This window comes from Macrotis lagotis, chromosome 2 (genome assembly GCF_037893015.1).
Source record: "Macrotis lagotis isolate mMagLag1 chromosome 2, bilby.v1.9.chrom.fasta, whole genome shotgun sequence".
NCBI lineage: Eukaryota > Metazoa > Chordata > Mammalia > Peramelemorphia > Peramelidae > Macrotis > Macrotis lagotis.
This window is the reverse complement of record NC_133659.1, coordinates 341575123-341600605: the sequence shown is the minus strand read 5'-3', so window position 1 is coordinate 341600605 and position 25483 is coordinate 341575123. Positions and strand designations below refer to the sequence as shown.

At 42.5% G+C, this 25483-nt stretch overlaps 1 long non-coding RNA gene across 2 annotated transcripts; it reads left to right on the top strand.

Annotated features, from left to right (window-relative positions):
* Nucleotides 1-952: 952 nt before the first annotated feature.
* Nucleotides 953-24981, top strand: LOC141515555 (uncharacterized). 2 transcript variants are annotated; one of them, XR_012476353.1, is made up of 4 exons: nt 953-4695; nt 9664-9874; nt 19907-19985; nt 21633-24981. It is a non-coding gene; the product is annotated as an uncharacterized LOC141515555 (long non-coding RNA). The 2 variants fall into 2 exon arrangements; XR_012476354.1 differs by lacking the exon at nt 953-4695 and having other exon boundaries at nt 8735-9874.
* Nucleotides 24982-25483: the final 502 nt, after the last annotated feature.

The following is a 25483-nucleotide window of genomic DNA, read 5'->3' as shown; positions in this document are numbered from 1 at the left end:
TGAATACATTATATACTATATAATTCAAACTTATATCCTACATTCCATATCTCAGAACTTTTAAACATTTATCAAGTTACAATGAATTTTTACAAAATTATTTTTTAAAAGAAACTACATTAGGATCCTATTTAGATTTAAAAATTGAAATTAACTTTAAAATTTTGATTTAAATTTTAAATTCTTATTCATGAAGTAATTTGTCTTTCTTCTCTCCCATATAGAATACATGCTGATTGTTAGATTTAGACTCCATTCCTAAAGGGTTTCCCCCATGTGCATGCTCTTTGTGATTGTGTCTCTCTCTGCGTTTTTCTGTCTGTTTCTCTGTCTGTGTCTATGCTTGCTTGTGTGTGTGTGTGTGTGTGTGTGTGTGTGTGTGTGTGTTTTGTGTGTGCATGTGCCCACAATTTCTAATATGGCTCCAAGACATCTAAATAGCCAGGTTATTTAGTTAACTCTATCCAATGAGCCTTTAATTTAGGATCATGGCACTGGAATAGCTCCTGGAAAACTTTCCTTATGAACCCACTGTACCAATAAGACAATTGGATTTAGAGCAAACAGATCTTTACAGACCATTGGATTAATCTCCTCATTTTACAGAGTGAGAAACTGAGGTCCACAGCTTTCAAGGCATCAAGCAACAAAACTGAGATCTGGGCCTAGATTTTTGGTTTTCCACTGCAAGACATATTTCTCATATCATCTTGGGAGGTGACATTTGCTGTTGCTGTTTGACCATTTTTCAGTGGTGCCTGATTGTGATCACATTTGGGGTTTTCTTGGCAATGATAACAGAGAGGTTTTTCATTTCCTTCTCCAGTTCATTGTTATATTTAAGGAAATAAATCAAACAGAGTTAAGCCATTTGCCCAGGGTCTCATGGCTAGTAACATTTTGAGGTCACATTTGAATTCATGAAAATGAATCTTCTTGACTCCAGATCTGGTGCCCTTTCTGCTGTGCAGCCTAGCAACCTGTAGGTACATGGGTGCAGAGAGGGAGGGCATGCCACTTCTTTATGATCTTACATTTCAGTATAAGAAATGGTCTCAGAAGTGCTTCCTGACCCCCATCCCTTGTTGGGTGGACACTGAGGACCATTCAGTTCAGTGATAGCCCTTAGACTCTTAAAATAACTTTCCCCCAGGGCAGCTAGGTGTCACAGTAGATAGAGCGCCAGCCCTCGAGTCAGGAAGACCTGAGTTAGACACTTAGTAATTAACTAGCTGTGTGACCTTGGGCAAGTCACTCAACCCCATTGCCTTGCAAGCCCCCCCCAAAAACACAAAAAACCTTTTCCGCCATTATATCTATAGAGAAAGATGATCCCCCCCACCTTTCTCATTCTTTTGGCACTGACTCCCTTCTCAGATTCCCAAAGGTGATTCAGAATATAGACACTGTGAGTGAACACCTAATGGAAGCTTACTTCCCAGGAATCTTGATTCCACTTTCACATTTCACATCCTGGCTTGCACTCTGAGTTGGAGTTGCACTTCTTTACGAGACTCATATTTCTTTGTTTATGAGACCACCTTCCCCCAGACAGAACTGGCTCATTTTGGTATCTGGATTCTAGTAGAATCAAGAAAAAGGCAAGAGTCAAGCTATGGAAAAATAATAGCCTATGATGAACACTGACCTGTTTAATGCCAGCTTTAGAGGCCTAGACTCACCCCCATTCACCATCACTGTGAGTCTTCTCGGAGACAAGTAGAGCTGGCTCCAGGGTTGGTCTTCACTAATTGAGTTAGGTTATATATCTTGCTTGGGAAAGTCCCAAAGCAGCCTTAGGTCTTTCATCTCTCTCTCTCAAATGTCCTTGTTTCAGTGAGAAAGGATGCTTGTGGTGGGCATAGAGGGTGGGATACCTTGGCTCTACCACACTCAGTGCTTTTAGCTTCTAGCTCCCAAAGGAGCAGAGTGGTGTGGTGGGTAGTAGTCTCATCTGAAAAAATGGTACAGCTATGGGGAAACCTTTTCAAATCTCAAAGCTCTAGAAAAATGTGAGTTATTGTTACTGCTAATCTAGCAACAATCTGTGGGCCCCCAATATGGGGATGTCTCATCCTATTTATTTTTAAGAGAGACCATTATCTTTGAAGTTTCCTCACTTTCATATTTATCTGAGCAGCTGGAACAGAGATGGAAACCTTGGTACTTTCCACCAATCTAGAATCTTGAATATTGAATAATTTCCCCTATTGTCCTCACCGAGCATTACTAGGAGCTCATATATATAGGGCCCTAGGCTGGATGGTGCCCGAAGAGATCCCCATTCTCCTGCAGCACTTTACAAAGAGCTTTTCTCCCTGTACTAATCCATGCACCTAATTTTTCAGATGATGAAAATGAAACATGGAGTCTTTAAATGATGCGTTCAAAGTCATATATGTGAATAGCAGCACCTAGACTCAATCTAAGGTCACTTTGTATTAGGAACATTATTTAGATTTATTCAAAGGATCATATTTGTTTGCCCCATCCCTCCCCCATCCCTTTCCACTGTCTACTCTGGGTCTCTGTTTCTTCCTCTGTCAAGTGAGGAGAATCAACAGTGCCTAGCCTATACCATGGACTGCCTCTAAGAGTTCTCTTTGTCTTCTTCTTCCCTCAGCTTTCTGCCCAAGGCCTGACTCTTGGAAAGTTTCTCAGAAAGGGATTCATACCATCTTTCTGAGAGATAATCACAGCAGTTGGAGTAATTGGCTTCAGTTGAAATGAGAGCTTGAATCAGAGGCTGGCAAGCCCCCACTGACATCAGCCTCCGGTGCTCTTCTTGGGAGAGGGAAGGGAAATGGAAACTTTTCATGGAAATGAAACTGTGAGTTGGACTTGGGCCATTAAGGACCCGAGAAAGAGGAAAACCCAGTAGTTGTCTTTCCTGCCGCTCTCCCCTCTCTGGATGCAGGCCATGATTTCCTGGGAGGGAGCACCACTTAGAGACCATCTTTTTGCTGCATTTGGACCCTGGCTGCAATGAATGGGCAAGGGCCGAGGGAATGGGCCAGGGGAGCAGTAGCCATCTCCTGAGAGATGTGTCATATACACTTACGCGGATCCATTTCCCAGTCTGTCACATGTCTGATCCACCAGTTGTCATGATGGGAGAATACGGGCTGGTTCATTTCATCATTCGAGCTCTGGTGCTGGGGAGTAGCCACGCTTGATGGTAGTATCTGCCAGCCCTGCTGGGGACGGTGAAGCACAAAGTGATTTTAGCTGACAGGTGGGAGGCTCATAGTAATAACAGCTGGCATTTCTACAGCCCCATCGGGTATAAAACACTTTATAAACATAGCTTCATTTGATCCTCACCGTGTCCCCATGGTTTGAGTGTTATTGTTATTCCTATTTTATAGATGAGGAAATTGAGGCAAATAGACTAAGTGACTTGCCAAAGCTTACACAGCTAGCTAGCAAGTGTCAGAGATGGGATTTGAACTCTGGTGCCTCTTAATGGTAAGTCCAGAAAATGGTACCACATTGCTCCAGGACTCCTAACTACTTGGGGATACCTGATTTATCTGAGAGTCGAAGCTTCAAGGAAGGTACGATAGCAGAAAGGACATGGAGTGGACACCAAAAGACCTGGATTCAAAATCTTCTGAAGAAGATTCTAAATGCATTTAGGCTTTAAAAAATGAACTGCACAAGGAGAAGATATATGAGTATGGAAAGACTTGAAAGGGCTCTGGAGACTTGCAATGACTATGAGCTCAATTTGTCATCTGTTTTCTAAAGCCAAGATGATCTTCTGCCCCACTGAGAGCTATCATGTCCAGAGGAACAGAGGAAGCCACACAAAGCTCCACCCTGCTTCCTGGGCAGCCCCAAGCACAAGGCAGCTCCTGGTTTTTAATCTCTTGCAGCACAGGTTGAGATGGTCAGGGGGGGATTTCTAATTGTCTCAGGGAAGATTTCAGGGACTGAACACAAAGAATCAAGGCAAAGAAATGAGGTCAAACGCCATTCTTTCATCAGAAGGAGTGTAGGTAGTGGGTAGAAGAATCTTGGAAACTGGGACTTTTATGTGATAAACTGCCTCTGTTGGCCTCAGTTTCCTCCTCTCCAATGAAAAAGTGACTGACTCAATAATCCAGGTCTGACATCCCAAGACATCCCAGAGTTCCATCTGGAATATTCCATATTACAATTCAATTTAAATGAGTCTGGCATTGAACTAGGTTCTGAATAGACAAAGATGAAGATGAAGCATTCTCTGGTTTTAATGAATACACAGTGAAATGAAGGCAAAGGAATTTGACTATGGAAGGAGTGACTGGGGAGCATGGGCATCTGAAGCCACAGAAACCTCTCAGAAGGAGAAACTATCCTGGGGTTATGGCATTAGGTAAACCTCCCTTCCTGCTGCTCTGTACTTCCCATCCCAGAGGAAGCAATGCTTTCCCTTGTGAAACTACTCTGAGGTCTGTTTGGGGGCCCATTGGAGCCCCCCAAGGCTGCCCCGGCTAGTCACGGACAGAAGGGAAGAACCTTCCCTGGGGCCAAGAAGAAGCTTTGCCTGCATGTGTTTTTATAACTCATTGGAGTGTTACTAAATCTCCATGGATGCACCGTGTCTGTTGTTTTCTCTCCCTCTCTGAAGGATCCCGCTGACTGAGTTGAGCCTGAGGGCGCCTGGGAGTTGGTATGAGCTCCACACATCATTGGAAGGAGTAGCAGCCTGTGAGTTGTGGTGACAAAACAAAATGGTCTTGGTTATTTTATTTGCAAAGAGCGTTTGCATATAGCATCGATCACCAGAGAATCTTTCTTTCCTGTTTTATGTTCATAATTAATGGGCAATAATATTTTCTCCCAAAGAAAATCATAACTCGATGATATTAAAGTTATGACATAAATGGATTTTTAAAATCCCATGTTATTCTGTCCCTCTTTCAGGTAGGGTAGGACAGTGGAGAAAGCCCTGGCCTGGGAGTCGGGGCCCTCAGTGCCAATTCTGCTTCTAGATTCCTGGGGGCTTTTATGGGGTAATTTATTAAGCAACTGATATTGCCAGATATTAGGTATATAAAGACTAAAATAAAAAAAATGGTCCTCTTGGAGAAGCTCACATTCTATTAGTGGGGGTGGAAAATTCACCATGAAGATAGAGAAGTAAATATCATAGAAATATATATGTGTATGTACATGTGCATGTGTATGTGTGTGTATGTGTATGTGTATGTGTATGTGTATGTATAGTAACCAAAAAGTGATTTGCAGAGGTGGAAGGACTAATAAATGGGGGTGGGGCAAGAAAGAGCCCCTGAAGGAAAGGGTATTTGAGCTGAACCTTGTGGGGAGCAAGGAGTTCCAAGGAATGGTGGTGAGGATGGAGAGGATTCCAGGCAAGGCACAGCTTATCAAAAGGGGCAGAGATGAGAGAGGAAGTGTCTCATACATTATATATTAAGGGGACCTGGATCTATCAGAAGAACAATGGGAAATGGGGAAGTTAGAGAAAAAAAGGCCTTTCAGTCCCTCCTTGCTTTGAGTTAGAATGAATGGGAGAAATGACTTGTCACTCCTCCCTATGCATTCTTCTCTGTTCCTTGTTCTTGGTAGCTCCTCTCTTGATTGGTTGAATTCCTAACCATGTTTAAGAATCCCATGCACATGCCACTTTCTTCAGAAAGCTTTTCCTGATGTCTCCTATTCAATAATGCTGGGCGGGGAGGGAAGCTTTCTGAGTCCTCTGCTGCTGAAAGGCTACTCTACACCCTTGTGATGCAAGGAAGCATCTTGAGACCTAGCACCTAGACCTTAAATCCAGTTCTAAGGAGTTTAAGGTTTGCAAGGTGATATCTTCACAACAGCCCTGGGTGGGGGGATGGGGAAACCAGAGTAAACATTCACCTCCCCATGTCACTGTTGGGGAAGCCAAGACTCACTGGGAGAATTTTCTCGGCCAGGACCTCCTGATCCTCAGATTTCACATGAAGCCCCCCTTGATCTCAGGTTCTAAATAGACAAGGATGAAGATGAAGCATTCCCTGGCCTCAGTGAACACACAGAGACATGAAAGTGAAGAAATTTGATGAGGAAGAGAGTGACCGGGGAACATGGGCATCTGGAGCCACACGTGCTAAGACCTCTTTGCCTACCATCATTTGCCTTTTACTTATTATAGATCTTTTTGGTATGTGTTGATCTGTATGTGATGTTTTTGCCAATAGAATGCAAGCCCCTTGGGAGCAGGGCCTCTTTCATTTTTATCCAGTGCTTAACATACACTAGGTGCTTAATAAAGATTTACTGATCATTGGACAGTTTAGGTTTTTATAGTATTTACAAGTAATAGTGTTAATAATAATTCAAGGGACATTTATTAAATGCATGCCACTTTCTATATGCCAGGCTCCAGGGTAGTGGCTGGGGTATGACTGATAACAATTGTTGTCCTCCTTAATTGAAGAAGACCATGACATCGAGAGAATGATGACATGACATGTACAATATGTTGATTAGAGTGAGGGGAGTGTTGTGCAAAGATCCTTCTCACTGCCTCTTCCAAAACTGTCTGTACACAGTGTCCTGTTTGTATACGAAACATGACTTCTGGTGCTGCTCTGGGCACAGTGGAAGACCTGAGCCTTTTCGATGTGACCTTTCCCGCGTAATCAAGGCAACATGGTGTTACAGCAATACAGAGCCACATATCAAAAGGAAAAATAGTCCAGAATCCAAGAAGTTTACAATCTCCCAGAGAGGGATGGTTGAGAGAGCAAAACAAGTAGGGCGTCAGGAGAGGCTTCCTTTGGGAAACGTGCCCAGATTTCTGGTGGGGTATGAATGAGGAGCAAGAGTCTGAGGAATATTCTAACAAAGAAAGCCAAAGAAGAGTTTGGAGAAGAGCTCCTGTTTTGCTCTTTCTTACTCAGTAACCCTTGCAGTGTGCATTCTCATTAAAGGATGGGCAGACTTCTCATTAGATTGTAGGCAGAGAGGTTCTATAACTGGGAACCAACATTGACTTTACCTCAATGGATCAATTGATCATTGCAAGTGTAGTGTAAGATCTGACTTTGTTTTGCTTAAATAGGGAGGGCTAGAACAGTGTTGTCTATATGGGGCTTGGGTGGGTCCATTTGAGGGAGCATTATTGGGCAAACGAGGGGCCACAAAGCAGTTCTCACCCTCAGGAAGTTCATGTTTCCATGTGGGTAGGATTGACTTGTTCTTCTCTTTTGAGAATTTCTCCTTTCTTGACTTCCAGGATATTGTTAGTGATAAGTCACTTAACCTCTATTTGCCTCAGTTACTTTGTCTGTAAAATGGGGATAATTTCACCTACCTCTCAGGATTGTTACGAGACACAAATGACATGATATTTAGAAAGTGCTAACATGGTGTCTGGCACATAGTAGGTGCTTAATTAAGGCTTGTCTCCTTCCCTTCTCCTTCCTGTTATCTCCCAGTTCTCATCTATCTCAGATGATTTTTTCTGACTAATCTTTTGCCCCACCTCCTGGGTGTCCTTTCAAGTCTCTGTTTTTATCCCGGTCTCCTATAGACCTCTTCAACCACCTAGTTTTTTTCCCCTTTCAAAAGGTGCAAGAGAATTAAATCTATTGTTAGTCTAACAATAAACATTTATTAAATGCCTACTGTGTGCTAGGGATACAAAGAAAATTAAGACAGTTCCTGTCCTCAAGGAGCTCATGGTTTAATGGGGAGTGGGTGGAACAACATAAGTTCAAACAACACAAGCCATGTACAAGATCAGTTGGAAATAATCAACAAAGAGAAGACTAGAATTAAGAGAGAGGAAGAAAGATTTCCTGTCATGAGCAGAATTTTATCTGGGACTTGAAAGAGGCCAGGGAAGTCAGGAGGCAGAAATGAAAAGGAAAAGCATTTCAGGAATGGTGGATAAGGCAATGGAAGTGACTGGAGTCGGGAGATGGAAGATCATGTTTGAGGACAGGAGGAGTAACATTGGAGTTCAGAAAATATTAAAGGAGGGTGTAAGATATAAGAAGCCTAGGAATGTGGGAAGGGGGCAGGCGATGGAGGCTTTGGCACCAAATAGCAAATTTCATATTTGAATCTGGAGGTTCTAGGGAGCCACTAAAGTGACATGGTCAGATCTGCACATTCAGAAGATCATTTGGGCAACTGAAAGGAGGGGTGGACTGGAGTGGGGAGAGATATATGCCAGGGAGGCCCATCGGCAACCATTGCACCAGATCTGGTAGGATGAGAGCCTCCACTGGGGGAGGAAGGAGGAGAGTGTGGGTGGTGGTGGTGATGCAATCTTTTGTAGTGTTCTATATCTAGTATGAAATAAAGACTACCCTGTAAACATACATTATTTCCTTGAAGGTTTTCACATATTGAAGACTCTTTTATCTACGCAATGGAGATATGGATGCTGTTGTTCAGTCAAATCCAAGTCTTCATGACCCCACGGACCATACTGTCTGTGGGATTTTTCTTAATATAAAATAAAAAATAAATAATAAATTTAAATTAAAATAAGTGTAAAATAAAATATAAAATAAATTTTTTTAATAAGGATACATTTCCTTCTCTAGTGGATTAAAGCCAACAGAGGGTAAGTGACTTTCCCAGAGTCACACTAGTGTCTGAGGCCACATTTGAACTCGTTTCCCTGACTTCAGTTCAGCACTCTATCCACCGAATGACTGAGCTGTCCCTAAATATCAGCTATATTCTGAATCAAAGATGGCTTGGAGGTGCAAGATGAGATGGATTTTTAATCTGGCTAACTCTCCAAAACCCCCAAAATCTTCTTTAAAAGAACGATTTTTGGGACAGCTAGGTGGCACAGTGAATAGAGCACTGGCCCTGGAGTCAGGAGGACCTGAGTTCAAATCCAACCTCAGACACTTAATAATTACCTAGCTGTGTGGCCTTGAGCAAGCCACTTAACCCCATTTCTTGCCCCCACCCCCCAAAAAAAACTTAAAAAAAGACTGATTATTTCCAAGCACTTTATTTTATCTTTTTTAAGAGTCTTCTAAATGATCTTCTGGTTTCACCAATCTGTGGTCCACATAGCTGCCAAAGTAATTTTCCTTAGATTGTTTCTTGAACCTCAACAGGAAGCTGGTTCAGGTGAAACCATCCTCTTCTGGGGCCATATGGGTGAGAGATTCCACTATCTCCCTTTGCTCTTGCCTCTTAGGTACATGTAAGTGTAACTTTGTTGTCCCACTGCCCCTGCTTCTCCAAAGCTAGGATGTCTACCATCTGGGGATGAGACTGGATGATTGTGTGGACTGTGCCTCCCTTGGGACCCAGGGTCACTTTGAGTTCTGCCGTGGTTCATCACATTCCAAGATTTTGCTCTCTTTCTGATTATAATTCTCCTGGATCTCATTCTCCATAGATCTTTATACTATAGCTGCCCATTCAGTAGAATTTAAAAGGAAAGGCCAAACTCTCTATCTCTCTGTCTCTGTCTCTGTCTCCCTTTCTTTTGCATATATCACTGGGATCTCTGCCTGTCCTCCTCTATATTTCCATTTATGGGGGTGGGAAGGGATTCCTCCACTCAAACCTTCTCCAGCAGAGGCTCTGGTGGTTACATACATGTGATAGTGAGAACATGCACTTTCGGGGGTAAGCTTGAGCCTCAGCCTCAAGTTTATCTCTTCTGATTTGTGTTTCTTTCCCTGAACACAGGTGACAGAACAGTGGTTATAAAATGAGTGTTCCCGAGCCTTGGGGGCAACCCTGTGAATTCAAGATGTCAGAAGTCATTGAATTGAGTTCTGTTACTGAGAGGGAGGTACTCCCTGTAACTGCACCCTTCTTCGAGGATAAGATGACCAAGAGTAGGAAGATGAACCAAATGTGACTGTTTGAACCCTGAGTTATTGCAGAGACTGTACAGGTTGGTGGAGAATTTGAAATATTTGTTTAGCAGCTCCAGTTATAGAACTTTGTCTTGGGGAGGATATAAATCTATCAAGGTTATTGCTTCTATTATAAATATCTATATCCTAAACATCAGATTAATTCAGTATTGGGGGTATGGTAGATGCTTAATAATTACCTACTGATAATTCATTTATGTTTCATTTCTTTTGTGATGGAAGAAACAAATCACTGACTTGCACCTGGCATGATGGGTCCTTCACTGATTTCTTCTGACCCCAGCAGGATCTCATTGCCATCCCTGGGCTAAACCTCAGCCACTCTTTGCCATAAGAGCAGCACACCTATTGTGTCAGTCACACATTTTATAGGCGATATCCCTTCCTCTGGGTCCTTATTTCTTATGTGTCACAGCCTACTCCTCATTTCCTTCCCCCTCCCATGTCTTCATGAGAGTGCTTTTTAATTTTCGGAAGATTGTTGCATTCTATGATTCATAGATAGCAAAATATTGATATTAAAAGGTGGGAACTGATTTTGGGAAGAAGCTTGGATCTCATACTTTACAGAGAAAATAGAGAACATTCTGCCTCTCAAATGCTTTTTATTGAATCCCCCATTCTCTGCTCCTTTAGTCTCTGATGAAGAGAATGCTCTTCTCCTGGAAAAGTCCAGCCCCTCTCCCTGGAGTTTCTAGTGTCTCCCCTCACTTCCTCTCGCAGGCCTCAGCTATTCTTTCTCCTCTCTCAGCTCCCCTTTCTGTATCCTCATTCTCTGTTGCCTCACAACACACCCAGGTACTCTTAGCCTAAAAAAACAAAACAACAACGAAAAAAAAAACCAAGCCAAAAACCCTCTTCTTGACTGTTACCCTTAAATCCTTGAGATTAGTTGATGGAATGGGGTATATTTAGCTTGGAGATCAGAAGGGGCAGAGAGAACACAATAGTTTTCTTTAAGTGTTAAAGACTAGAGAATGGTACTGGGCGAAGTAAAACTTCCCCAGAGGTGAGCTTTACATAAACCAGTCTTCCTAATGTTCAGACCTAACTCAAGTGAGAATGGGCCATCTTAGGAGGTGGTGAACTCCCTGCCAAGCCCAGGGCCGATGCCCATTGGTCAAGGCATTATTGAGGGAGTTCTTGGTCATTTGTGGGCCGTGGCAGACGACTCCAAGGTCCCCTCTAGGGCAGAGATTCTGTGGTTCTGGGGATTGATCTGAATGATCAATACCCTGATTAGACAAAGGTACTTGTGTAGAGTACAGGGCTTTGTACTCGATAATAATTGTTTGAGGAACTGAATATTGGCTAAATAGGACACCTCGGGTTGAAAGCTGCTTCTGCAAAAATTAGCCCAGCAATGGAGCTGTCCAGGGTGCCAGTACTCCCTTGACTTGACTACCTTGTATTTTGGCCTTCAGGCTGACTTTCCCTGAAACTTGCCTTTATCTATAGCAACTCTTTTATAAGCACAGCTTCTTCACTCCTCTCCACTTTTTCCTCCCAGCTCTAGAATTCTGCTCCATCACATCCCCATGAGGGTAGGCCCCCTATCTCTTCCTTCCTTTTTCAGCTTTCTTGAAGATGTTGTCTTCTCTCATTTGAGCCCATTGAAACCAGGAGCTGGATTTCTCTTCACTCATATTTGTAATCCAAATCTTTGGCATTTTTTGGGGGTTTTTTTAGGTTTTTGAAAGGCAAACGGGGTTAAGTGGCTTGCCCAAGGCCATACAGCTAGGTTATTATTGTCTGAGGCTGGATTTGAACTCAGGGACTCCTGACTCCAGGGCCGGTGCTTTATCCACTGTGCCACCTAGCTGCCCCCAAATCTTTGTTAACATGATGATAGCATCTCTAGACATACCAATTCTCTTCCATTCACCTGCCATGGATCTACTTCTAGGCCCTTCTTCTTGGAGTGCTGCCCATACTTTATGTGGCCTTCTCACATGGTTATTCTAGTCCCAATCCAGTGTAGCTCAAATTTGCCTGCCTTTCCCTCCCCAATCTCTAACCCCAACCCCACCCAGAATCCATTTTCCTGTGTGCCTCCTTCTTCCTTGCCCCTCAACATTGGATCTCTGACTCACATTCACCGTCTGCCTCTCTGCCTCTCTCAGGGGCAACTGGATTGGGCTTTGGAGGAATCCCTTAGAATGATTCTTCAAGGCAGAAGTGATAGGACAGCTAGGTGGTGTTAGGGCAGCTAGGCGGCACAGTGGATAGAGCACTAGCCTTGGAGTCAGGAGTACCTGAGTTCAAATGTGACCTCAGATACTTAATAATTACTTAGCTGTGTGGCCTTGGGCAAGTCCCTCAACCCCATTGCCTTGAAAAATCTAAAAAAAAAAGTGATGAGGTCCCAGATGGAAATGAGAGCCAATGCTTCAGGTGGGATGGACTGGAAGACCTCATAGGGTGCTCCTGGATCTGAGAATAGTTGAAGCATGGCACATTCAGGGGCAGAGGACTTGGAGAAAGAAGACCTGGGTTTAAATCCTTCTTCTCCCACATACATTCTCTCACCAATTTGCTCTTTGGTAAAAGTGAGATAACTGATAGACACATATTTTGTAAACCTTCCAGCATGGTTCTGAAGGCAGTTTTGCTGCCCTTGCTAAGGTATCTGTTGCCCAGAACCCTTTACCTGGATCTGCCCTCTGCCCCTGTCATCTTCTGCCTTGAATCAAATGCAGTTGTGTTTGGATGTCCTTTGTCTGATTAGACTCGAATCTCCTAGAAGACAGGGTCTGTGTGGTTGTCTGCCTTTCTCTCCTCATCATCTGTCAAGGAGCCTCATGTTCAGGAGACACTTCAATGCTGAATTTGTTGAGTGAAAGTCAACCTATGGGGAGGCTAGGTGGCACAGTGGATAGAGCATCAGCCCTGGAGTCAGGAGTACCTGGGTTCAAATCCGGTCTCAGACACTTAATAATTACCTAGCTGTGTGGCCTTGGGCAAGCCACTTAACCCCGTTTGCCTTGCAAAAACCTAAAAAAAAAGTCAGCCTATGAGGGCTGGTTAATCACTTGTTCAGAGCTGTGTATGCATAGAGGAGGGACCCCAGCCTGCCCCATCAGATGTGAGCCGAGCTGAACTGACAGCCCTATCCACTCCCATAGTTGATGATCAGAAGAGACACAGGGTTGTAAACACACCTTCCCTTTTGTCTAATTTTGACTTTTAAAAAAAGCTTCAGGGGTGGCTAGGTGGCATAGTGGATAAAGCACTGGCCCTGGAGTCAGAAGTACCTGGGTTCAAATCCGGTCTCAGACACTTAATAATTACCTAGCTGTGTGGCCTTGGGAAAGCTACTTAACCCCATTGCCTTGCCAAAACCTAAAAAAAAGCTTAAACAATTCCTATTCTCCCCTTTATATTTTGCACTTGCCTTCCTAGAAAATGATTAGACATTTGTGGAGTATTAATGGTCTATTAATAGGAAAAGACCGAAGGCAGGAACAATTTGTGAAGGAACATGTTTTTCCATTAAAACAAATGACCCAGTTTCCTATTAAGAATAACCTGCTCTTAATGGACATTTGGTCACAACCCTCTCTGCACAATCACTAAACAGTTCCTTTGGTCATTAGGACCAGGTGTACCAGAGACACTTTAGATTGATGGAAAATCCAGAGGGAGTTGAAGTCAGAAAACATTTTCTTCCTAATAAAGGTGCCCATATCTAGAAAGGACTTGGGGTACAGAGAGGTCTCTTTCACTGGAGATCTCCAACTAATAAATCATGTTTAAATTAGGGATATTATTATATAATAAATAGGACTTTAAAGTTTGCAACAATGATTTACACACATTATCTTATCTGATCCCTCTAACAATCCAGGAAAGTAGGTTCTTTTATTACCACATTGTGTGAATGGAAAAACAGAAGATGGGATCATTTAATTGACCTCTTATTCAGTCATACTGCTAGTAAGTGAGGCAGATTTCAAACTCAAGTTTTTCTGACTCCTGGGCCAGTCCTCTGCTCATTGTGTCACTTAGTTGCCAGTGACTGAGGCTGGTTCCCTTACTTGATCACATTATAGTTCTGAGTTTTGCAAGCTGGCATTTCCCTCCCTCTTTCACTTAAAAAGTGTTTTGGAAAAACCTGAAACTGAGAACATGAGGTGTTTGGGCCAAGCATGGACTAGTGCTGCTACTGGGAATACAGAATGAGTTGGAAGAATCCTCACACTTCTACAACATACTCAATGAAACCTCAGTCATTGAAAGAAGTACTCAAACCATAATTTGATGCCCCAAAGTCTGGCACTAGTCAGAAAAGGTTGAGAGACTAGGAGAGCAAGAAAAACCCTGGGGCCCATGAGTCAGAAAGGTCACTTTTTTCTGCCCATGTTCCAATCCCTTCCCAAGGGCTGGTTCTTCACAGCCTGGGGTATCATTCATTCATATAAATGAGAAGAGGAGGAGAAAAGAAAGGAAGTTGAACTGGGATCGGGTGTGGGGATCCATCTTTAACAGATTATATGACCTTGGGGAAAGTCCTTCCTCTCTCTGGACCTTAGTTTCCAACCTTATAAAAATGAAGGATTGACTCAATTTTCTCATAGATTCCTTCAGGCTTTCAAGGTTCATGACTATGATTTAAGAGCTCCAAATGGTCTGGAGTGATGACAGAAAGACCCCTAGAGGAGGTGGACCTCTGCTCATAGGTTTGATGGGGGACTGACATTTAGAGAGAATGTTTCATGGCAGCTCAGTAATCTAACCTCATCCTTGGAGGCAGGACCATCTTCAAATTCATTCATTAAGAACTGAGTGTATTAAGTCCACAGTGTGCAGTTCAGTGTTCTGCCCATTGGCAACCATAAGACATCCAACTTCCTTCAATTTATAGTCCTATAGGACCTGTGATGAGGGTAAGGGAGGTAGGATAATACATAATTAAAGTATGATTAGTACATCCAAGGAGTCTATTGTACTCTGCAATCAGGAGAAGGTGACATTGCTCCTAGTTAGTGTGAACAGGACAATTTCATGGAGGAGGCCTTTAAGGATCTTGAAGGGCTGTTAATATATCAAGAAGAAGAGATGAAGGTGAACAGGGAAAAAGGAAGACATTCATGGCACTTAGACCACAATATATTTGGATCAGAAGTAGACAGAGAACACAACGTTGTGGAGCTGAGAAGATTGTAGAATCAAGAATATCAGAGCTGGGAGGAGCCTTAGAACAAGGCAAGTCAAAGCTGAGAGTAACTTCAGGAATGTCTGTGCTCCAAGAGACTTTGGGATAGAGGTAGCTATGAGGGGGACTTGAAAGATCTCCTGATCCATCCTCCCTTCTTTTATACAGAGGGAACATGAAGGTCATAACCCCCTCCCAACTCAGAGTTCTTGTTCCACCAGACTGTAAGCATTGTGAGGGTCCACTTTAAGTCCCCTTCTTGTTTCTCAGCATCACTGACTAGAGGGGTTTGGTCTCCTGACTAATCATGGAGGTCAGAACCTGGTCATTACCAGGTAGGGGAGACTTCCTTTTTATCTCTATTGAATGCTTTTCTATTAGGCTTGGATCCAAAGGCACATTCAAACAGCCCTTATCCCCAATAAATAATGTTTCCAAACATTTCCCAGCCAATGGACTAAGATAATAGAGCTGTATGAAAACTTCTCTTTTTAAATAGGGTTTCTCAGAATCTCCACAGACTTCTCATTCCTACCCAGATGACCATGTTCATTCTTTAATTCTAACCCAGAGCATACCATTTCACTGGTTCTTGTACCTGATAAAATTCAGGAGGAATCAACTTAGACCATAAAGTGGCCAAAGAGCATAAGAAATGTCACTGGTAAACATGGGGGTCATTAGGTCAGGAGACTATCCTCATAATTACTCAGACACATCCTAACACTGAGTTGCAAATTTTTCCCTGTAACTGCCGTCAGTGGATTTTGGTTCTGCTCCTTCAGATCAAGCAGAACAAATCTAATGTCTCTTCTATTTGACAGTGCTTTAAAAACCCAAACTCACCCGTCATAGACCCCCTGCATCCTGTTCCATTAATGGACACTTCACTTTTCCATTTTCCCCAAACATCTTGGATGCCTTCATTAGACAGGATCTGAGTCACATCCATAAAGTATTACAAATGAGTTTTTGGCAGAATCCTAGACAGCAGGATCCTCACCTCTCATATTCTAGATGCTTCACCTCAATGAATGCCCAAGGCTAAGTTGGGAACCACTTTCATAGCATTTCACATTGCCGACTCCTATTCACTTCATGGTCAGGAGCATTCAAACTGCTTCAGACCACACCTGGGGCATTAGGTTCTGGACACCATCTTTTAGGAAAGCCATTGAGAAGGCCTTTGTGTATCATCTAAAGATTGATTGAAGGAGCTGAGAGGTTTATGCAAGACAGTTAGTCTCGTTAGTGGATGGGACATATAACTGTCCCTTTGTACATCTTCCTTAGGTGTATCACAGGAGTAATAAAATGTAAGCTGCCTTTTTCACAGGATTATTCAGAGGTTTTAATGAGAAAGTGTATGCAAACGTTCAAGTGAAATATAAACAGCAGTTATCACATTTATTATTGTTGTATAATTGCACCACATAACCCTAGATGCTAAGCTCAAAGGTTTGCAAAACGCTATGGGAAGCCTCTGGAGAGAGAATTGTTAATAATATTGGTGATACAGGATGACTTCTTGGAGGTGAGAGAGGTGCTGGGTTCTAAGATTGGAAGAATTTCCCCAAGTGAAAGGGAACATTTCACATCAAGGTAAGGCTGTGATCTGAATTCCAGAGACTAAAATATAGAGAATGTTTAAGGGACAGATTTGATTTGAATATAAGTTGCATGGAGTGAAATGATAGGAAGCAAAGTTAGAAAAATAGTGTGGAACTAGATTGTAGCTGGTGGTGTGGTACAGTGGGAAGAATACTCACTCTTCCAAGAGAGGACCTGGGTTCAAATTCTGCTTCCAGTTCTTACTTAGTTGAACAAGATACCCTCTAAGGTCCTTCTACATTTTTTTTTTTTAGTTTTTTCTAGGCAATGGGGTTAAGTGGCTTGCCCAAGGCCACACAGCTAGGGAATTATTAAGTGTCTGAAGCTGGATTTGAACTCAGGTCCTCCTGACTCCAGGGCCAGTGTTCTATCCACTGCGCCACCTAGCTTCCCCACTTCTACAATTTTTGACCCATGATCTGTAAATATAAGGCAAAAAAAGTTCATTGCCTTGGTAAGAAATATGGAATCACAGGATTTTGAATGGAGGTAGGATTCAACTGAATCTGTGAAGAATGAAACTACAGAATGATCATTGTAACCAAAGGCTTAGTGGATTATCTGTCACATAATTCTGTTGTTTGATAGCACTCACATCTGAAGACTTTTTTGGTATTGTCCTTAGCACTATAACAAAAGCAGTGATCAGCACCATGGCCAGCAGACACAGAGGGCCTGGGAGTACCAAGCTGGTTAACAGGTTGAACATAGTGGAATTGGAGAGCCGCATTTAACCAGCTGGGATACTTTGTGCCATAGTATTCTCATCTGATCCTCACCAGAACCCCCTGAGGGTGGTACTATTATTATTCCTTTATTTAAAGATGACTGTGAGAGGAGAGAGGATACAGCCACAAATCCAACAAGTACCAATAGACGGATTATACCCTTTCTGCAAGTCTTAGAACCACAGAGCTAGAGAACTCAAAGGTCAACTAGTTCAAATTCCTCAATTTACAGGAAGTTCAGGGACTTACTTCCCCACAATCTCACAGTAAATGTCAGCAGTGAGATTTGAACCTAGGTCTCTTCTGTATCCAAGTCCAATGTTAGTTGTCCAACACAATTTTTCTGCCATTTTCTGTGTCCTTGGACAAGTCTCTTCCCTTCTCAGGATTTTCCATTTTCTAATTCATAAACTGATGGCTTCAGACTAGATATCTTCTTTTTCGTTGGCTCTAAAATTCTAGGATTCTATTATAATAGTCCTTGAAGGCAGGCTCATGCAAATTGGAGTTATCATGGTCTATCATGTCAGAAACTATCCCCACCCTTAATAACTCTCTAATTACATAATTAACAACAGTACTGGATATAATGCCTTTGAAAAAATTCCTAATTCCACATTTGCTCAGATGGCCTTCCTTGCTCGGAAAGCACTCTCGTCAATTGTTCGGTAAGTACATAATTAGAGGAGATCTAAAACATGTAATTTCCAGCTGCCAAAAGTCCCATAAGGTAGCATTAGGGAGTTGAATGTGGCCCACACATGCACAGGCTGCCAGGGAAAAGGAGGAGACCAAGCTTTGCTTCCCAGGCTCTCATTTTCTCCCATTGGCTGCTTTTTATGCGTCACTAGGTTTGCGGACAATGGTCTTTCCTCCAATGAAAGCAGTGAGAGGTACAAGCTGATGCTTGCAGTAAGGAAGATGCCCCTGTAGCATCATCCCTTCTGTGGGCTTCTTCCTCTGTTCCAGGTGGAACCCAAGCAGAGTAGACATTGGCAGAACTGTGTCCTCTCTTGATTACAGCGCCTCTTAGAAAATAGATGAAACCTGCAGTGTTTCTTTTTTTCTTTTGATTGCCACATCATAATCTTGCTGATAGGCAGCTTCCAGTCTAATAAAACTCCCAGATCTTTTTCAGATGAACTGTTGTCTAGCTGTTTTCCACCATCTTGCATTTATGAAGTTGAATTTTTCAACCTAAATGTAAGACTATGCACATCCCAATTCAATTTCTTCTTCTTAGATTTATCTCTCTGTTCCAGCCTTTTTAAGAGCTCTTTACACTCTGGCTTCACTATCCCCACCATAAACTGACCTAGTGTGCCATCTGCGCTTTTAACCTAGTTACTGATAAAATGTTAAATGACTTAAGAAGGAAGCACTACAGACCTCCTTCCAAACAGATATGAAAGAGTTAAATTACTGTTTTTTTGGTCCGTCCATTCAGGCCATTCCATAGGCTTTTACCAGTGTGCAAATCATGCCCACACATCTCCATATTTCCCATAATAGTGGTCAAATTGACTCCATCATGGAGCTATTTACAGTAAGCACTGTGGGGATTCAAAAAAAGGCAAAATACAATGCCTGCCTTCAAGGAGCTCACAGTAGTGGGTGAGGCAATATGCAAGCAATTCTGTACCAACAAGAGACAGGAAAAATCAGACACAGTCAAAGTCAAAAGAGGGAAAGCACTAACATGAAGAAGAATCAGGAAAGATTTCTTGCAGAAGGTGTTATGTTGGCTATAATTCGTAGGAAGTCTTGAAATTCTCCAGGTTGGGGTGGGGGGAGAAACAGCATTTCAGGCCTAGGAGACAGCCAGGGCAAAATGCTTGCTAAAGTGTAAGTAAACAACATCTACCCATTCCTACTTTCTATCAGTCTATCACATACATAGTATCCTTGCCAAACTAAAGAGATGCAGGCACAATTATCCTAATCCTGTGCTGGCTCTGATGGCACCTTATCTTTCCCCCTAGTGTTCTCTCCTCCTAGTGCTCTTATTTAATTTTTAAATCTCTCCCAGGAATTCTAGTTGAATTTGTGCCCATGTGATGTTTTTCTCTGAACCTTTATTTGTAGACATTTTGGAGTAATTTCTTTCTGGGTTTCTGTCTTCAGTGACCCCATCATGGTTTTTAATGGTGAGATTCTTTTTATATTTATTTATTCTTCCAAACTAACACTTGACTTGGTTGGGATCTTTAGACTTCTGGAAAGAATGTCTGGGTTAGTCCAATTGCCTCCCTCTTGTGTTCTAAGAGTTCTGTTTCTTTGGAACCTCAGGAACAACCTAGGCTGGGTTCCTCCAAGCTTTTAGTGCTTCCAAAATAGTCTGATTCAGGGCAAAGTCTGCTCACTGACCTTTTCTGAACTCTACAAACTCCTGCCCTGGGTCCACATGCCTGTTGACTTGCCTCTGGCTGGATATTCCAACAGACTCCTGTTGGACTCCACCATTATCAGTCAGCTGGGAAGTTCTGCAGATTCAGTCATAGACCTGTAGGTTTCTCTTTTATCTGATCTTCCTCCCTTTGGTTCTTCTTTTACAGATTGTAGATTCTACTTGAAGGCTAGAATTGGGACCAGAGTCAAGACCTGCTGTTTGATTTTGAATTTGCTCCTTGTCAGGTATGTGGCTTCAGGCCTATGTTCACCCCTTACCCTACAATCTCCTCCTGCCCTGCTTCAGGGCCCCTCAGTTGCCCTGTATCTGGGACCTAGAATTGGGAGTAGACAGTGGAGCTGGTACCTCCAACTCTGCCTGCAGAGAGTGAGGTTTCTCTGGGCTGATTCTGGGACCTCTTCTTGTGTTGGTGTACGGCCTCTCCATGGCAAGCTGGACTGTTCTATGAGACTAGTTAGCTGACCCTGTCCCCAAGGTCTACTGACCCCACCATCTGCTCCCTGTGTTGACTTGGCCTTTGCAGAGCTTGACTTTAGCAGCCCAGGTGTCATCCTCTGCCTGCAGCCTGAGCTCATCTGGGTAAGGAAGAGTTCAGCAAAGGGGGTTAGGTGCAGTTAGAGAAAGCAGGCAGGTATGGCTTCAACGTCTTTGTACCTCTTGTGCCTAGGACAGTGCCTGGAACATAGGAAATCCTTATTGAGTGGCTGGTAAACTGCTTACCCACCTCAGTTCTTGATTTTCTCATGAATCTATCTTCTTAACAAACAGTCCTAGTCCCTCACCCCTCTTTTACCTAGTTTCTTTCCAATAAGGTATATTCTTCCAAAGTCCTATTCTTTGGAATGGGATCTATTTGGGTGTTACATGTGTGTGCTTGTGTGTTGTATCTTATCTACATCTCTGATAAATGTGTTTGTATATTAGGATTTACCTGTCTTTGTGGTTACCTCTGTTCCAGTTCTTGTCTCAATTTCTTTACCTGTTTTTGTACCCAGCCCTTCCTCCAACTTTACTTGTCTTTTCCTTTGTCCTTGTTGTCTCCCAGGTGATGATGATGATGACGACGATGATATTTGCCCTTCTCAAAGAAGACCATGACATGGGGGGGGGTCTGCATTAAGTCACCAGCTTCATTTTCTCTTCTGGAACCATCTGGGTCTAGTGCCCAGATGTGGATCAGTATGACTGATGGTAGTCCTGGATATGAGGCAGTCAGAGTAAAGTGACTTGCCTAAGGTCACCCAGCTAGTGTCAAGTGTCTGAAGCTAGATTTGAAATCAGGTTCTCCTGGATCCCAGGTGACATCTACTTTGTAGTCACCCCTCTCTCCCTCCCCACTTCCTCTTCTCTGTCCATCTCTCTCTTCCTCCTTCTCTCTCTCATTCTTTCTTTCATCTCTCTTCTCTTCATTCTGGTTTGTCTTTTTCTTTTTTCCTTTCTCTTGCCAACACAGATGCAAACATAGACTGGATGAGTCTGTGCCTGCAGACAGATGAGTCTGTGTGTATGTTTGATAAATCATGCTGGGAAGACAATTTCACATAGAGGCCAAGCACGGGAGGTCAGGCAGGAGTCTGGATGGAAAGATGCACCGAAGATGAAAGGATGACTTTCTCTCTTGTTTATCTGTCAGAATGAGTGGTGCGGGCCAGGACAGCACATCCATCATTTTTCAGCTGTAGCATCTCTGTAATTCTGTCTCCTGGTCTGACTGCTGAAGGGGAGGCCATCTGTCCAAGCCAGTTTTCTGTGTAGGCACTGTCTCTGGGTTTTGAACCCTGGATAATTCCTATTATAGCTTGTTATCATTTACAAAGTGTTTTTACCATAACCATTCACATCAGTGTAAGCCTTTTTTGTCTTCATTTTAGAGAGGAGAAAACTGAGGTCCAAGAGAGGAAAGGAGATTTGTCCTGGGTCTCATGGATGCTGAGTAGTAGAACCAAGTTTGGATGGCAGGTTTCCTGGTTCTTAATACAGACCTCTTCTGACTTCACTCCCTCTGGAGACCAGGGGCTCTTTGGTGACTTGAGGAGAAGGGCACGATCTAGGGAAAGTCTAGCCTGAGAGCCAAGAGAGCCCAATTTTAGAATCAGCTCTGCCCTAGCCTCTGTAGGAGGTTGAGCAAGGTGCCTCCTTCCCTCATTGGAACATGAAGGACTTGGACTAACTGATCCCCCCAAAGTTCCCTCCCTATTTGGATCATATCAGCAATGAGCTCCATGAACTTAAAAAATATTGATAACTGCATTTCCATCTACTTCTATTTTCTTCTAAGAAATCCTGGTTCATAGGTTTCCTCAGGCTGACTGCTCAAGAGGTCCAGAAGACATGGAAGCAAGAAGGAGCCCCCCAGATCTCTATTCCATACAGTAAGAGAGGTGAGAAGAAACATGTGTAAGGCACACCAATTATTCATGTACCAGATGGGGACAATAAAGTATTACATGATGTCTCAGGTGAAAAAGGTCATTACCAGTTCGAGACCAAGGTGGGCTTCTTGGAGGAGGGAGAGAGAAGAAATTCATCAGAAGAGAAGCACAGCTAGACAGCTAGTCAAAGGGACCTGGAGGGAAATGCAGGTCTCTCTCTTGTTTTCATAGCTTAGTCAGCAAGTCCAGGGCCTTAGCTGTCTAATTGCTAATTGTTTTCCCCACAGCTTAGAAACTAATCAGGATATAAATTGGGGTTCCATAGCCCTAATCCCATCCTGTGCCCAGGAAGCAGGCCCTTGAATCTGGATCACAACTCCCTGACCAACCCTTGGCAGATGGGTATATGCAGCAATTTTCTTTACCATAGTGGATCCTGACAAGGGATCCCAGGTCCTATCATTATATCTCCCATGAGTCTCAGTCACCTGTCTCTGTAAATTGTACAGCTCAGAATATGTGTACCCTGCTTCTGGACATGTCCACAACCATTTGCTGCTCCCCGGGTAAATAATCTGTCCAGACTGGTGTAAACCTAGTCACCCTGAACTGACTCAATCATATGCCACTGGTGTTTCTCTCCTCTGGTCCAGAATCCTGTGCCACAGTGTACCACTGAGCAGGGACTGAGAATCTAGGCCAGACTCAAGGGGACTGGCACCCAAGGCCAATTCTCAAACTGCTGTGGACTACCACAAGTCCAACAATTAGCCACACAAAAGACAAGACAATGACTTCTGCCAGCTAGACGCTCCTCCCATCATTACTAATACCCCATTGTCTACATCAGAGATAGGACTCTCCCTAGATAGGATATGCAATCTCACGTAGGACATAACCATGCCACCCAACAATCTCTCTCCTTTACTCTCAATGGAGAACATCCTCACCTGCCTCTCCTCCTCCTTTCCATAAAGAGAGGGGCATAAGGAGGAGAAGAATCAAGGGAAGTTACAGGTACAGATTCTCTGACTAGACAATGTACACACATGAGAGATGGTGGAGATGAACTGGTTCAGTATTTCTCTTTCTATCTTCTCTTCTCCCTTGGAGACATCCCATGTCCTTCTGCATCTTCTGAATTGGTTCCAAAAAGTCCTCTCCAGCTCAGGTGACTTGTTGAAATCTTGTCTCCTGGTGAAGAAACTGCTTAACATTTTACTCAGATTAAAACTCATGTTTTCATCACAAGACAATGAGATTCTGGAGCTTATTACAATTTACCTTTTGCCTTACTCACTGTCATATTGAGATACAAAGCTTAACATAATAAACTTCCATCAGTGTTTTACTGCATGAGTAAACTCCACTGAGAATGACCACATTAACTTAAGCTTGTAACATATACATTTCTTAACCTTTTACTCTCATTACAATAAAGACTCAAACATTCTTAACCAAAATGAATTCTTGGGGCGGCTAGGTGGCATAGTGGATAAAGCACTGGCCTTGGAGTCCGGAGTACCTGGGTTCAAATCGGACCTCAGACACTTAATAATGACCTAGCTGTGTGGCCTTGGGCAAGCCACTTAGCCCTATTTGCCTTGCAAAAACCTAAAAAAAATGATGGGAGTTGGACATTACAAAATGAATTCTTTTTTTCTTCCCCAAATATTCCTAAATATACCATAGGTTTTCCTTTTTCTGACTCACATCCCTTAAACTAGCCCTTGAAACTATCATTATCCTAAAAATTCCCCATTCTTCTTCTTTACCCTTCTAACCTAAAAATGAAGGAAACTTAATTCCCATCTTAACATGTAGCTGATAGCAGGTGTCAGAGCCATACACCTAACCTATCCGGCTATTAAATCCAATTCACCTAGAACTTTGTCATTAGATTTGCTTAACATTTTACTATAAAGATCCAGGACATCAAAGGAAAATTCCTTTATAGATAAAATTATTGAGTGTCATTGTCCAGGCAGAGGTCATATGGATAGTCAGATGTCTTAGGCCAGATTTATTCTACAGGTGAGACATTATCCATATGTTACTTTGGGGACATCAAGTCAAAAGGGTCCAGCCTCAGGCCATACTGAAAAGCCACCCCTTCAACTGCACATCTCTGTCACTTGACATCTTCAGCCCATTGGCTTCCTTGGCTCCACGAACAACACATTGACCCAGTAACATTTCCTTTTTGCTGACCATCCTGGTATTTGACATCAAGAAAAAAATTGGTTAAAAGTCCCATGATCTAAAATAGTTGTTTTACCTAATTGGAACTTCTAATGCATCCAATTTACTAAATTCCAATTGTAGTCTTAATGGGGTCCCAATTAATGAATCCCCTACCTAAAGCTCTGAGTGTCCTTCCTAGGTCCTTGCTAAAACCAGAAATTCTAACTATGACTGGCCCTACATGCCTCTCCTACCTCTTATTCGAGACTGCTGATCTTTAGACTCACCTTCCTTTATCTGAAATCATATCCATTCCAGCTCTCTATAAAGATGGTGTAATCAGATTCCCCTTGAGTAGAGACCCCTCCTTCTAGACTTGTATTTTACAATAAACATCTCCTTTTGCCAGGAGATTGCCCATCATCTCCTAAATTCTCACATAACAATTAGGCTAAATGTTGTCACAGAAAAATCAAGCTCCTTGTGTTTATCTTTCTCATATTACATAGGTGCTTTTACTTCAACACAATCACAGCTTTGGAATATATGCATATATCCAAAATATTCCCAATTCACATATTTGGCTAGAAACTTCTATATATAAACTTGCTTGGCTACTAGCCAACCTTAACATACAAGGTATTATTATTATTTTTGCAAGGCAATTGGGGTTAAGTGACTTGCTCAAGGTCACGCAGCTAGCTTATCATTAAGTGTCTGAGGCCCAGTTTGAACTCAGGTCCTCCAGACTCCAGGGCTGGTGCTCTATCCACTATACCACCTTGCTGCCCCCTCACATACACATTACTTTTCAGAATTTTTAAAACCATTAGAAGATCTTAAGTGACTTTAAATTTCCAACGTGTTATTAATTCCAACAAAACAGCAATAAGAATAAGACACAAATTACTAGATTTTGTACAAAAACAATCCTTCCATCATTACATTATTCATGAACCCACAGATCTATCCCAAAAGGGGTCAAAATTTTTGATATTTCCATTATTTCCCTTCAAAGCAATCACATGTTAAACCCAAGCTTTAACATTATAATATTTAAATAGCTTATATGTTCACAAGAGGAGACCAAATATTATAAATATAATCTCTGCAGTTATAAAAGAATCACATAACTAATCAACACATCTTACTCATCAGTAAGTTAC